The sequence below is a fragment of the Bos taurus genome, chromosome 8 (genome assembly GCF_002263795.3).
Source record: "Bos taurus isolate L1 Dominette 01449 registration number 42190680 breed Hereford chromosome 8, ARS-UCD2.0, whole genome shotgun sequence".
NCBI lineage: Eukaryota > Metazoa > Chordata > Mammalia > Artiodactyla > Bovidae > Bos > Bos taurus.
This window is the reverse complement of record NC_037335.1, coordinates 6278608-6294580: the sequence shown is the minus strand read 5'-3', so window position 1 is coordinate 6294580 and position 15973 is coordinate 6278608. Positions and strand designations below refer to the sequence as shown.

General features: G+C 36.9%; 1 long non-coding RNA gene and 1 other non-coding gene across 2 annotated transcripts in view; both read right to left on the bottom strand.

Annotated features, from left to right (window-relative positions):
- Window positions 1-11168, bottom strand: part of LOC132345915 (uncharacterized) — a 65694-nt gene extending 54526 nt beyond the window's left edge. Inside the window, exons 1-2 of the long non-coding RNA XR_009495499.1 lie at window positions 11005-11168; window positions 2998-3209 (exon numbers count right to left, since the gene is read on the bottom strand). This is a non-coding gene — a long non-coding RNA (uncharacterized lncRNA). The remainder of the gene's footprint in view (window positions 1-2997; window positions 3210-11004) is intronic.
- Window positions 11169-15650: 4482 nt separating this feature from the next.
- LOC112447900 (U6 spliceosomal RNA) lies at window positions 15651-15755 on the bottom strand. Its single transcript, XR_003036171.1, has one exon. It is a non-coding gene; the product is annotated as a U6 spliceosomal RNA (small nuclear RNA).
- Between the last annotated feature and the right edge of the window lie 218 nt (window positions 15756-15973).

Genomic DNA, 15973 nt, shown 5'->3' with positions numbered 1-15973 from the left:
CCGTTTTTTTCCACCTCTAAAAGAGTAGCTAGCTCATCATCTTTGTCCTCGTGTTTTAGGAAGGACCTCCATGTGAAACCACTTACCTGTTTAACCCTCTGAACTTAAAGAAAATGTATAATGCCACTTAAAATACCTAACCTCGAGTTCTGCCTTGTCTAGTAGGAGGGTCCTAATGAGCCATTTATCAAGAAGGTAAATATTGGATTTTTTTTGAAAGAAGAGTATTATTTTATTTTTTTTAAACTGAAATGGAAAGTTAAAACATGAAACAAACTGACATGCCATTTTCATTTCTGTCTGTACTGTTACCTGGGTCATATTTTGGTTTTCTAAATCCAGGTGTAAATGGAGAGTCTTTTTTCTTTTATAAGAATGTGAATATTGGATTTTTCACATTTGTACATTCACAGCCATGAGATTTGATGTGACTTATTTTCCAAATTGCTTTGTCTCTATTTATCCTGGGGAAAAGTCATACTCTGCGTGCACAGAGGGCCGTGCATCTTTACTTTAATCTTCAAAAATTGACTTGGCACTATTTTTTTTTTAAGGAAAATACTTCCCTTTCTTCCACTGAGGGCTCTTTATTCATGATAATCACTTTTTTCCCTCCTAAAGATGGAAAGAAAATTCCCAGGCTTGTTTGGCCCAGGGCTGCTTCTGAAAGACCAGTACATGGCCAGAAATGCTCTCCTTGGTTTTCATCCTTGTTTGGGGGGTGGAGTGGGGTGAGAGAATGCCAGTCTTGGGTCAACAGAACTCAGAAACTGGGATGCGGATTCAGCCAGTAGAGGGAGCTAGGGCTACCTCACAGCTTTACAGGGTAGAGCAAGGACACAATAATTTTTTTTTTTTGAATGAGGTTAATTCTTAATGTTACCCTGAGAGTAAATTTTTGTACATTGCTTTTCCTATAAAAGTGAAGAAGTAATCAAAACCATTCCGACCCTTTGAGGAGAATAAGAGATCTGAAAGTAATATATTTGTTTTATAGCTTCTAAAGAGTGAAGCATTTTTTAAAAGACAAATAACTTTTATAATTATGTTCATTAGACTACTATAATTTAAAATATTGTTATAACAAACTTACATTTATATAGAGCTATAAGAAAGAGACAGCATTCATAATGGGGCTTAGCTCAAAGGAGACCACAGATTTGAATATTTGTTACATGTTTGGTTTTTAAATGGTTTTGCCAGGTTAACGCATGACATAGATTTCTCTTCATCGGTGAGTGTATTTGCGCTACAGGAAAAGGGCAATGAAAACATTTTGGTGCCCTATTTTTTTCATTTATCAGCATTTGTAATTACAGTTAAGTGTTTCCAAAACAGGACCTCAATCTATGAAAGGTCCTGCATTTATATGATGCTTTTAACTTTTCAAAGTATTTTTATATGTGCTATCTCATTTTAAAGTAGATTTGACCCAGCCCCAATCTATTAAGGAAGTGACCCTTTCAACCCAAGAACACTCTGGAAATTTTTTAGCTAGACTTCTTGGCTATCATTGTAAAATTTAATGAAAGTCATGGTGATACTAAAATTCCCATCATTGATATAAAATTATCTAAGTAGAAGGTTTGCAAAAAACTAGTATATTTAATATCCAGAAGGCTTTTTCAGTTTTATTTCAATGAATTTGAATGTATCCATTGCTTGTGTTTAGAGTAATACTGTCAAGAATTGTATTATAGTGACCACTGTTGAGAATTTCATAGAATCAACAAGTTCTGTGAGTATGTCCAGACTTGCCCAGAAAATTAAAAAAGTTTGAGATTTTTTTTATTTCATTTTTTTTCCAATTATAGTTTCTATTTCTTTTTCATATCAGTTTGTCATTTAACACTGTTGATTCTGCTTTCCAATTATTGAGATGCTGTTTTTAAGGATATTTTTTAGAATATGATGGATTCTATTCCCTGAAGACTTGTACCATGTTCTTTTTGAAATGTGTGCACCCTCCATGGTGTCTTAAGAAACAGTGGCTAGTCCAGCACTGTTTTTGATTGTGTAAATTGCTGTTGCTAAGATACTAGGGATGTCTCTTCTGGTTCTTGTCCATCTTCTGGAGTAACAACGGCATTATGTAAAAGGCCAGCAGAGATATTAACTCTGTCAGAGCTGTCGATTCAATTCTGAATAACCATTCGGATGCATGTGACTGGGCCATCGTGGGAGTAGCCAAAATTCAAAAATGAGGATCCTGGATACAGTCAGTAAAAATCAGTTGGTTCAACTGGGCTCAAATTTCCTGGCGAATATTTTTTTCCAAAAGCTTGAGCCAAGTTTGAGATAAAAAAAGCATTATTATCATCTTCTGAAACTAAATTAGCAGGAATCTGGGTTGTTTCCTTGATAATTCCAGACTCAGTCTTTATATTCATGATTTGCTTCTTTTTCTAAGTTTGTCACTCTTAACAAATATAAAAAACTTGTTTTTATGTGATTATGTGTAGCTAATTTGTAGGAAAATATTGTGTTCTTTTTTTCTTTCTAATTTAGGAAAGAAAACTGGAGCTATGAAATTTGAAGAGTGACCTTTGCCAGGCACTGCATCTTTATCATCTTTTTACATTTTAAATCTATTTGGACATTCTTTGTTGGTTGAACTTGAAGAAATAAACAGTTGTGGAAGAAAAGTGAAGGGTGTCCTTGTAAGTAAGTACTCATCTTAGAAAAATAGATTTATTTTATATTTACACATTTTATTTCTAATTGGGTTTTAGTGCCAAAATTGAAGTATTTTCAAATGACAAAATTATATTTATGTTATAGTTATTTTCGTTGTTAAAGCCAGTGATAATCATATTCTACCTGTCTTTGTAAGTTTCTACTTCCTAGGTCTGTTATAAGGATTTAATGTAATATGTAAAAATATGTAATATACAGAAGTTGTCACTTACTATGGATATTTTATTAAACGTATTCAAGGAATCTTTGAGATTCAGTACAACTTCAGGATAGAGACTGAAACACAAAATAGAAAAATACCTGTGTGCTTTCTTGCATACTCAGTTGTGTCCAACTCTTTGCGACCACGTGGACTGCACTCTGACAAGCTTCTCTGTCCACGGGACTTTCCAGGCAAGAATACCGGATTCGGTTGCCATTTCCTCCTCCAAAGGATCTTCCCGACCTAGGGAATGAACCCGCATCTCCTGTGTTTTCTGCATTGGCAGGTGGATGCTTTATCACTGTGCTACCTGAGCAGAGAAAAAGACTGTTCTGTACAAATTCCAAGATATATTGCTTGAAATCAGCAAATTGTTTGGTACTCTTTTACTTTAATAAAACTTATTAATTTAAAGACAAATTATATACAATACTTTTGAGATAGTGCTTTGCCTTCTTCACATATTTGTTTCCAAATCCCTATAAATCTGAAGTAGGTATTTAGGTCTTACTGAATTGAGAATCTTGAGGCAACTAGAGAGGAAATCAGTTGTTTCATTTCATGGGTAAGTTAGTCTCAGAATGGCTGTCAACATAAAATTTCCTAATTTTAAGCTTCTGTTTCCTTCCACAGCTCATTCAATATTTAGTTCCTAATCATGAAACCTCACAGCATCAATTCTTATTATAAGATCGACTCCCTATATCCTGCTGAGAATTTATAAGAAGGCAGTACTTGCAATGGAAAGGCAGATAGATGCCTGGGGCTGTATGTTTTTTCCCTATAATTGACTCCAAGGAATTTATTGAGCATTTACTATGGGGTCAGGGTATACATGGTATACAGGGTATACCATGGCATACATGGTAGAGAAACATAACAGACAAAATATCTATTTTCCTGAGCTTATCTTCTGGGGAGGGGCGAGAGAGAATAAACAAGGTAAATAAGTAAAATACACAATAAGTTAGAAGATACTGAAGATAAAAATAAGACAGGAAGGAAGATAGGGAGTGTTAGGTGATAGAAAAGCTGCAACTTTACACAGGATGGCCTGTCAAGGTGTCTCCAGAAACGGCATTTGAATCAAGATGAAGGTGAGGGGGAGCCATGGAGAGCCAGAGGAAGAAAGCTTTGGGCTGAGGACCCCATTTCCCAGGATGGGAGCCCACAAGTTGTGCTGGGTGCCAGGTGGCCCACTCTGTGGGTAGGAGCTAAACTCAGAAAGGAGCAAGGCCAGCCCATGCGTTTTACTCAGTGTGAAAAGGGAAGCAACCGCAGGGTTAAGGGCAGAAAAATGCCACAGTTCAATGTGTTGCTTTTATTTTTTTTACATTTCATGTGTTATTTTACTTAAAAAAAAACTTTTTGTAATTAGATTTATTTATTTTTAATTGAAGGATAACTGCTCTACAATATTGTGTTGCTGCTGCTGCTGCTAAGTCGCTTCAGTCCTGTCCCACTCTGTGCAACCCCATAGACGGCAGCCCACCAGGCTCCCCTGTCCCTGGGACTCTCCAGGCAAGAACACTGGAGTGGGTTGCCATTTCCTTCTCCAGTGCATGAAAGTGGAAAGTGAAAGTGAAGTCACTCAGTCGTGTCCGACTCTTTAGCGACCCCATGGACTGCAGCCCACCAGGCTCCTCCATCCATGGGATTTTCTAGGCAAGAGTACTGGAGTGGGGTGCCATTGCCTTCTCCGGAATATTGTGCTAGTTTCTGCCGAACATCAGCATAAATCAGCCATAAGTATACCTATGTCCTATAGTACCACCATGGACTGAGTCATTGTGAATGGACCTCCTGAGATAAAAACAGAAGCAGTAATGCCAGTTCAATGGGGTGATAGACGGAGGATCCATGGAGTAGTGCAGAGGTAGTGTAGTAGTAGAGATGATAGATAATTGGTAATAAATTTATTTTGGAAATATAAGCTCGTGACAGACATCACAGGCTATCCTTTCACATCTCCTCTCTCCTTCCTGGGCATATGGATACCCAGCTAGAAACTGCATCTGCAAGCTTCCTTTGCAGACAAGAGCATCCACTTGATGTGGCTCTCGCCAGTGGATGAGAAGTTGAAGTGCTCTGTGCCAGTTCCTGGCCGTCCTCTTCAAAGTGGTAGCCCCACATTTGCCTCTCATCTTTTCTCCAGTCTTTCTGGAAACAGTGATGACTGGGCACCTTGGGATGTGCTGAGCAAGGCAGATCTGCCGCTGTCTCAGAGCCCTGAATAATTATTATCTTTCTTGAAATTGTACATGGCAAAGAACTAACTTCTAAAGTCCTCAAGCCTCTATTTTTCAGTGTCTGTATTAGGGTAACTTAGCCTACACCCTCATAGAGGCTCATAGGATGTGCTGATGGATCAGATGTGGATTTGAGAGGAGAGAAGAGGCAAGGATGATTCCAAAGTTTGAACTTAAGTTTGGGTGGAAAGCAGTTGCCCTTTACTGAGATTTAGCAAAGCATGGGAGGAATGGGTTTCCCAGGTGGTCCTACTGGTAAAGAATCCACCCGCCAATGCAGGAGACATAAGAGATGTGGTTTTGATCCCTGGGTCAGAAAGATCCCTGGGAGGAGGGCATGGCAACCCACTCCAGTATTCTTGCCTGGAGAATCCCTGGTGGGCTACAGTCCATGGGGTCGCAAAGAGCAGATATGACTGAAGAGACTTAGCACAGCGCAGCACATATGGGAGGAACAGGTTTGGCAAGAAGATTGAGAATATAATTTGGGGCATGGTACATTAGAGATGTCTTTTAGACATACCTTTTAAAAATAATTTTTCATTAGCCTAATGAATGCTTTTTTAAAAAACTAAACTCTCTGAATGCACTAAGTATTGTATAAAACTAAAATGAGATTCTTTCTCTCAAGGGGTTTGCTGTTTAATGTAGGTCATTTATGGTCCATGTCAGATCAAAATTACACCCCACATTAGGAATTTTTAGAGAGAAACTCATTCAAGTTTTAATGGTAGTGACTTTATTACTTAACCTTCTTCATATGAATCACTCTGCTAGATCCCGTTATGATTGCAGTGATCTCAAAATACAAATATTTATCAAACATACACAGATAGAATACTATGTCTCTATTTTATGTACAAGCCAATTTTATATGGCGGCATGATCTGACTTTTGTATAGCTGAGTATAAAGGATTTTTTTTTTTTAATCAAAAATAATTTTAGAGAGTTTCTGTCTACTCCAAAGAAGTGATATCACTGTTTGCTACATTTCTCATCCTTGTCTTTTTTTGTAATTGACCTTACCCAATTGATAACAAAGTCAAAGCTGGATGTCAACAAGCAACACAGGATCAGCTAGGAAATGTTTTTGGCCATATTAGGCTCACTTCTTTTGCACATCCATCAATCTTCTTCAGGCACATTTCATTCCATTTCTGAGCAGAGTTCTTTCAAAATCCAAGACTACCACCCAAGTCTGCTCCCTCGTCCACTGGACCCTGCTTGGAGCCTGTCTCTGGACTTGTGAAGCCAATTCTTCTATCTGTCTCTTCTTCATGGGTACTTAAATCAGACACTTCATCCCCTCACACCATGCTTCCTGTTTCTTCTAATATAAACATCACACAATTTGATAAGCTATGAGATTCCAAATCAAGCTACATGATTAAAAATACAACTTATTTTTAGACTTATTATCTCTTTTTAAAAATTTCTCACCCAGTTTCTATGAATGCGATAGTTACCTTCTCCATTTTCTGTTGAGGAAAAAGGCAGTAAGAGATTGCTAAGAGATTTGCTTCAGGAAAAAAGCTGTGAGAAGGGAGGTTCAAACAAAATGGGGTTCCAGTTCTTCTCATGTCACCAACACCAGCTAGTTGAGGGGTGTTATTCTATGATGCCCCCAAAATACAGCAGGCAGGTACCAGCCAACTCACCTTCCTCCTCACGTTTTTTATATATATATATATATATATAACAATTATATATTTATATATATATATATATAACAACAATTATATATTTATATATATATATAACAACAATTTTATATATATATATATATATATATATATATATATAATGTCCTATATCTTCTTGGTGGGACTGAAAACTCCTTGAAGACAAGGACTGTGTCTTCTAAATTTATATCACTTCATAATCTTCCAGAAAGGGTTGGATATAGTCAATGCCCAGGAAATACTTGTTGGTTGAATGTTTAATAATAATCTGAATGAGTATTATGTTTTTAAATACTTTTCCTGGTCTGGTCTACATTTTCTGTGTTATTTCTCAAGACAGGCTAAAGTAAAATAAACAAACAAAAAAAAAGTTTACAAAGTCAGTCAATACATAATTTTTTTTCTATACATGTAGTATTTAGGGTAAAACCTTAAATAACTGCAAAATAAAATCAGTAGAACCTGAATTATTATTTCCTTGGTTTTCAGTGTCATTGCTCCAGGGTTGATCCACAGAAAGTGAGAACTGAACTGAATATTCCAGCAACATTCAAACACCTTTTGAAATATTTTAGTGTTTCAGCTTCTCATTGGCACCTTCCTTTGCTGGGGAACTTTTACAGAATGTGGTACTCATTGCATCTCAAGTACTTTCTTCCTGTGCCTTGATCCAGAGGTATTTTAAATTGTGTTATGGGCCAGGAATAGAATGGTTTTGGGTCAGAAATCTGCATGGTCTGAAAGCATGGTGTGAGTAAACTGGGGTCCTTTTTGCCAGGATGGATGAACAGCCTCAGCACAAGGTTCTCAATAGAAGAAGCACTAAAGCTATGTTGGAGTCTGTTCTTCCCTCCCCCAGTCATCCTTCTCATAGGACTGTTGCTGCTGCTGTTATTGTTTTTAACCCAAGAAGGAGATAAATTTATTGTTTCCCACAGGGAGCTCTTGCTTAAAGTTTCTCTATCTCACTGCAATCCAGCTGGTTGAACTCAGCAATACTGTCGGAAACATTTTATATCCTTTTATATCCATTTGTTTAATGACCTCAAAGATATGAAATATTGCCATTTTCCATAAACTGGCACTGGGCTTTGGCCATATATATGTATTAATGAAAAAATATCTTACACTTAACACTTTCTTGGGAACTTTGCTTCCTGGCTTTATTGTTATTTATTCAAGTTTATTCAGTTTAGCAGAAATAGTATATTCTGAGCAAATTAAAATAAAATGAACTTTGCACTTTAATAAATATTGTGATGAAAGAAAATAAACTCAGAGTAAAATGACAGATTTGAAAGCTACCATAATAAGATTAGAAAATCAGAATTCAGAAGTTAGGTCTGCAAACTGTTAAATGGGGAAGAAGGATGCATAATCCCCATCTTCTAAATTCTTGGGTCCCCCACCCCCATCCTCATCTGGAAGTTGTCTTCTCTCTAATCATTGTGTTCCCACCTCCCGCTCTCCTGGAAATCTAAGCTAAATGTCAGGAATTGTTCTACCAGAACATTAACATTTCTAAGAGTCTGACTGAAATAGCCCTAAAGCTTAACAAGTATGGTGGTGATTTAGTTGCTAAGTTGTGTCCAACTCTTTGAGACCCCATGGACTGTAGCATGCCAGGCTTCATTGTCCATCACCAATTCCTGGTTCTTACTCACTCAGGTCCATCGAGTTGGTGATGGTCCATCTCATCCTCTGCCGTCCCCTTCTCCTCCTGCCTTCAATCTTTCCCAGCATCAGTGTCTTTTCCAATGAGTCGGTTCTTCACATCAGGTGGCCAAAGTATTGGAGCTCCAGTTTCAGCATCAGTCCTTCCAATGAATATTCAGGACTGATTTCCTATAGGACTGACTGGATGGATCTCCTTGCAGTACAAGGGACTCTCAAGAGTCTTCTCCAACACCACAGTTCAAAAGCATCAATTCTTCAGCACCCAGCTTTCTTTATGGTCCAACTCTCACATCCACACATGACTACTGGAAAAACCATAGCTTTGAGTATATGGACCTTTGTCAGTAAAGTAATGTCTTTGTTTTTTAAGCCTGTCTAGGGTTGTCATAGTTTTTCTTCCAAGAAGCAAGCGTATTTTAATTTCATGGCTGCAGTCACCATCTGCCGTGATTTTGGAGCCCAAGAAAACAAAGTTTCTCACTGTTTCCACTGTTTCCCCATCTATTTGCTATGAAGTGATGGGACTGGTTTTCTGAATGTTGAGTTTTAAGCCAGCTTTTTCACTCTCCTCTTTCACTTTCATCGAGAGGCTCTTTACTTCCTCTTTGCTTTCTGCCGTAAGGGTGGTATCATCTACATATCTGAGGTTATTGATATTTCTTCCTGCAATCTTGATTCCAGCTTGTTCTTCATTCGGCCCAGCATTTTGCATGATGTACTCAGAATATAAGTTAAATAAGCAGGATGACAATATACAGCTTTGGTAGACTCCTTTCTCAATTAAGAACCAGTCCGTTGTTCCATGTCCATTTCTAACTGTTGCTTCTTGACCTGCATACAGATTTCTCAGGAGGCAGGTAAGGTGATCTGATATTCCCATCTCTTTAATAATTTTCCACCATTTGTTGTGATCCACACAATCAAAGGCTTTAGCGTAGTCAATGAAAATCATTAGGAAAGTTAAACACATAGTTACACAGAATTTCATAATCTCCTGCAGCAGGAGAGTGCTTCAAAATTATCAAGAGAAATTTTTTAAAAATATGCATTACTAATTTCTACACCTCCCCCCACCCCTCTCTGAAACTCTTATCCAGTGGGTCCGGGAAAATACTATTAATAACATGGATTTTTTTTTTTTTAATCAAGATCTTTCATGATGTTTCTCAAGTATGGCCTGGCTTGGGAATCACTGAACTGGGGATATTTTCAAGACCTTGTATCTTGTTTGTTGTTGAATTTTTTTTTTTTTTTTAGCACTTTTCTTCTAACATTTTCATACTATCTGGTGTAGTAATTACTTTCCCATATCTTGTCTCCCTATTGCTTGTGTGTTCCCTGAGGACAGAGTTGGATATTTCTAGTTTTTGTATCCCATATGGTACCTTGTGCAGTTTTTAGTGCACCAAAGATATTTAAAATATAAGACGAATTGAATTCCTTCTGTCTTCCATTTTGATGCATCTTGATATTTCCTGCTCACTTATCACTTGACCCCAAACCACGCATTCAGAACAATATTCAGTTCTTTTCCTCAGACACCAAACCAGGATAAAGTTAAGGGTAAAGTGAGCTGTTTGCCAGAATGCTACTTAGAGAATTTTTTGCAGATGAAACAACTCAGCCTAGCTTGAAGTGTTTTAGTATTTTGGTAACTGATTTATTTCCTTTTCCAAACAAAAATAGTAAGCTTGGGTAAATCTGAATATATTTATGGAAGCAGAGTATTTGAAAATGGGGGTCTTACAAAGCAAAGAATGTGTGGTCATAAAGCTCAAAATATAGACATATAAAATCTTCTGTGCAGGTAAATACACACACACACACACACACACCCCAGTCTAAATCTAAAAGATTTTAGAAATACTATTGATACAATCTCCCTTAAACACAGCAGAGTCTGTTGCCACCTTATAACACATTCTGTAACCAAAAACATTTTGATAAATTTTTAATATCTATAAAACTCTCATCCAAAAGTAGTCAAGTAGTATTAGAATACCAAAACTATTGATAAATACTGTCACTTCAGAGCCCGCTGAAATATAATTACATCCATTTTATGAGTTATTTTTTAATCTCCTAGTTATAAAAATAAGCAAAAGTACATAGAAAAGTATTTCACTTTTAACATGTAACTACATTACCCATCGCATATTTTAAAAAGTGTCCTAGTGACTATAAACAAACCATGTTCTATCAACATCCTTGGGGAAAATATAAAATGGAATGGAATTTTAGCTCTAAATATGTGCACTTATGGCAAAATAGAAAAAAATTTTTTAATAAGTATGGCAAATCACATAGCATTTTCAAGGTTTGAAAACATGAAATTGTATTACAATGTTACCACATTCTGCCTTAATTTTACAAAACAGAGAAGTAGACTAATCACAAGAATGATTTAAACCAAGTGTTATATATTTTTTTCAACTTAAAAGGCAATATAAATTTTCTGGAGAAGGGAAGGAAAGTGGCAATTTTAAACTTGCTTACCTCAACTTCAGTCTGGTTTAGGAAATGTAGCGTCTCTTTGATTTTTAATTGTTCCTGCATTACTTGCAAATGTGACCACATGACTATAGTTTATGCTATTATGTTGTCAGGCTTCTGATAATGGTAAGGAATGTTTGTTTAGACTGTGTGGCTCTTCACTTTAATTCACTCTGGCTCCAGTGTGACCTGTTAAAACTGCTATCAATGGAAAATCCAAATTTCCCAGAAAGGCTTAAAGCAACAGCAACCCCTGTGAACCAAAATTATCTCCTATTGAGGCTAATTACCTTAGCACACTTAGGAAAGCACCGCTGTAGGAAATTTGCTGCCTTGCAGTCATTCCCCCTCTGTTAAGTGCTTTTAGTTGATATGAGGTCGTATATTTGCTGATTACTCTACGGCATCTTTTAGTACCTTTGGAAGTGTGAGGCTGGATGCAAAAAACTGAAATGGCATATTATAGGATGTGTGCAGCTTTCCCTGGTTATAAAACCTGTGCTTAGGGAACTGACCCCATTAGGGTGGGAGTTTTAAAGGGGAAAAAATTGCAAGCCTTAAGTTATAAGGAATAAAGATAGATTTAGTAAATTTTAAAGGTTACTAATTTTTAACTTACATATAGCAAATAACATAAAATTTAACAAATAAGCAAGATGTGTTTCTTATCTTTTCTTACTATTTTGAACATAACCTTACTCAATCCTTTAAAAAAAAGCCACTTGGTATATTATTTAATGTATAAAATGATAGTTGTTTTAATGAGAGTATCAAAAGTTCTCCAATGTGAATATAGTGGAGATTGTATCTATGCAGATTTGAGTTATTTAAACGTATAATAAATTTTAGTTTATGCATTAAAATGATAGATATTTTGTCATTTATAAAAACAATCATAAAATGAAAAATAAAAAGTGAAAGCGTTAGTTGCTCAGTCTTGGCCTACTCCTTGTGACCACATGGACTGTAGCCCAAACCAGGCTTCTCTGTCCATGGAATTCTCCAGGCAAGAATACTGGAGTTGGCAGTTCTCTTCTCCAGGGTATCTTCCCAACCCAGGGATCAAACCTAGGTCTCCTGCATTGCAGGGAGATTCTTTAACATCTGAACCACCAGGGAAGCCCCACCAAACTATACAAAGAGATGGTACTACTGTCAAAAAATCATTCATCCAGTGTATATCTCTCTAGTGAATGATGCTTTAGCTTGTGCTATGCGTAATCTTTTTCAAATTAAACATTTTTTTCTACAAAGATGAAGAATTATTATTTAGAGATACAACTATTTCAATTGCCTTTTTAAAAAGTAAAACTACATTTGTCACAATTTTGGTTGCTTTTAAAGAAACCCTATTTCCCGTAGATTTACATTAAAACATTAACAACTCCCTGATATACTGCATAGTTGGCAGCAGAGAAAGGCTCTAAAGCTGGAGAGCAGGAATATGATTCAAACTCTGTCATGCTGGATGTGTGAGAATTTTTTTTTTTTGAAGTTTAGTTGATTTGCAATCTTTCACGTGTACAGTAAAGTAATTCAGTGTGTATATATATATATATATACTCTGTCCCTCTGCCATGTCCAATTGTTTTGCAACCCTATAGACCATAGCATGCCAGGCTTCTTTGTTCATGGAATTCGCCAGGCAAGAATACTGAAGTGGGTTGCCATATTCTTCTCTAAGGGATCTTCCCGACCCAGGGACTGAACTCATGTTTCCTGCTTGGCAGGCGGATTCTTTACCAATGAGCCACCTGGAAAGTCTATATATATTTCAGATTATTATCCCTTATGGGTTATTACAAGATATTGAATATAGTCCCTTGTGCTACAGTAGGTCCTTGTTGTGTATCTATTTTGTATATAAAAGTGTGTATCTGCTAATCTCAAATTCCCAATTTATTCTCCTCCTCCCCACCGAGTATGTGTGGGAATCTAAATTCAAGATATAACATCACATTCCTGGGGAAAAAAACATTGTTATTCATCCAAAAGTATAAACCTGAAAATAGAGTTCTTCAGTCATAGCAGAAGATGAGTAATCAACACCCTCTAACCTCTGATTCAAATCTTTCATGTCTTTTAATATGACAAACATAATTCCAACAATGAGAAATATTGGTAGGATGGTAAAGCATCCAAACAGGGAAGCCCACTGCATCCCACAGCTGTATTCTGCTTCCAGGGGTAGCCACTGGAGATGTGAGTTTAACAGGAAAATCTCCACCTGAAAATGCAACTACTACACATCCCAATACATGTGTGACACTTTCCCATCTCTTTTATTTTTCTCCCCAGTGAATAAAAAGCAGGACTAATGACTATATTGTGCATGCTCAATCGCTCAGTCACATCTGACTCTTTGCCATTTCATGGACTATAGCCTGCTAGGCTCCTCTGTCCATGGGATTTTCCAGGCAAGAATACCGAAGTGGGTTGCCATTTCCTTCTCCAGGGAATCTGCTACACCCAGAGATCAAACCCACATCTCCTGCATCGGCAGGCTGATTCTTTACCACTGAATTCCTATTCTTCACTAGGGAAGCCCCAATAACAATATAGCTGAAACTAAAATAGGAAACGAGAGACAGAAAATGTAGTACGTTGGGAGTAATCAAGATTTGCTTTTTTATGATTTTCTTTTTCTCCAGCATCATCCCAGATCAGAATGGTGGAGGTTCTGAGTTGTAGTTATTCAAACGTAGTAGACAGATTAACTATTCGACTGGCAGGTAATAGAGTGAAGGACCAGGAGGAAGGACTATCCCCTTGATTCTGATTCTGATGAGTAAAGAAATGCTATGCACAGTGGCTGGACAAGAATAATGTGAGTAATTGTCGAGGCTGTCCCCTCACAAAAGATCACAGTAATCTCATGACTGCACTAAATTCCACGGATATGAAAACAGTTCATGTATAAAACTAGCCAAAATCCATTATTGGATTATGCTCACAGCACAGTGCTAAAGAATTCACTTGCCAATGCAGGATATGCAACAGCAGGAGATACGGGTTTGATCCCTGGGTCAGGAAGAACCCCTGAAGGAAATGGCAACCCACTCCAGTATTCTTGCCTGGGAAATCCCATGGACAGAGGAGCCTGGAAGGCTGTAGTCTGTTGGGTCATAAAGAGTTGGACACAAGTGAGTGACTGAGCACACACACACACACACAGTTCTCAAACACATCTATCCTTTTCACTAATAACTCAAATCCTAGAAGTCTGCCTGGTACAATAAATATTAAATGAGAGAAAGAAAGAAATATTTTTATAAATTATCATGAATGCTAACTTGGAAAAAATAATTTTTAAAAAATGTTTAAATCCATTTTAAAACCAGACAAGCAGGGCAGTCTTTGCAGCTGCCTTAAAGGTAACTGAATAAGAAGTTTTATGAGCTGGTTCTAAAAGCCTTCAAGATTCATATCTTTATCAAGAGGTTTAAATGCAAACTTGTGATTCAGTGCATGTCATTTTAAAGATATTTAATTCATAGCTGTAATTTGCTTTTAAAAAGATGAAAATGGATGATCTGCATTGGGAGTTTAAAATAGACTTTTGAAAGCTAAGGCGACTCCTCTCTTCATCTATTTACAGGAAAGTCAGAAAGAAATATCTTGAGATTTGCTCAGGGAAACAGTTAAAGCCGCAGGCTGTGAGTTGATGGGGTTTGGTGGTTCAGAGGGAAAGACATGTGTCGACAAATTATGAGGCTTTCCCAGCCCAAGTGCCACTTATTAAGAGTTTATGACCTGCCCACTGAGTGGCCAGATATAGTCCCCACCACCTTCCCCACACACTTGGTTATTGGCATTTTGACACCTTTTTTGCACAGCTGGAGGCATTCCTGACACTATCAATGTAATATAGCTGTTTCAGATCACAAATATTACTCATTAACCTTAGGGCAGAAATCTAACATAATCAAATATCCTTTGCTACCTAATTCAAGTCAGCCAGGGGCAGGATAGATAGGAAAAACATAATGCAAACAATACATAGAAAAAGTTTTTTTTTTTTTTTTTTTAAGAGTTTCTCTGTTTTCAGAATCTGCCATCTGTCACAGTCTTCAGGTTATGAACTATTTTGCGAGCCATGTGCTTAAAAAGTGTTCAGAAAATGGATGTTGTGATTCAAGGGAATTACACTCTTTAGCAGAATGACTTTTACTAGGTTTTTTTTTTACTTTATTAATATATTTTATTTAACTCAATATATCCAAAATATTTCATTTCTATATTTAATCAATATCAACTTTTTTCTTTTCATTTATTTATTTTTATTGAAGTATAGTTGATGGACAGAGGAGCCTGGAGGGCTACAGTCCATGGGGTGGCAAAGAGTCAGACATGACTCATTCATTCACTCAGTTGATTTACAATGCTGTGTTAATTTCTGGTGTACAGCGGAATGACTCAGTTATACACAGGTGTATACATTCCTTTTTATATTCTTTTCCACTATAGTTTATCCCAAGATATTAAATATAGTTCCCTGTGCTATACAATAGAATCTTGTTGTTCATCCATTCTACATGTGCATCTATCAGCTGGCCAAAAAGTTGTACAGTATTTTCCATATGATGTTATGGAAAAACCAGAATGAACTTTCTAGCCAACCCATTACTAACCCCAAACTCCCAGTCCAAAAAGATATGGAACACTTCATAAATTTGGGTATCACCCTTGTTCAGGAAATGCTGATCTTCTCAGTATCGTTCCAATTTTAGTGTACATGCCGACAAAGTTAGCGTGACTTCTACCAATTTTTTTCCTTTCTCTAAGAAAATATTCACTATCTCAAGTACTGCAAAAAGGCTTTTGGGGATTAAATATCCCTTTTAATCTCTCCTCTTTGATTCCCAAAAGTTATCCTTTACAATCAAGTCAAAACTGAATGCTTTCTGTGTTGGCCCTATCCCTCTCCTATCTAAAACCTGAGTCTCCCATCTTCATATTTTTCAGTTAACCA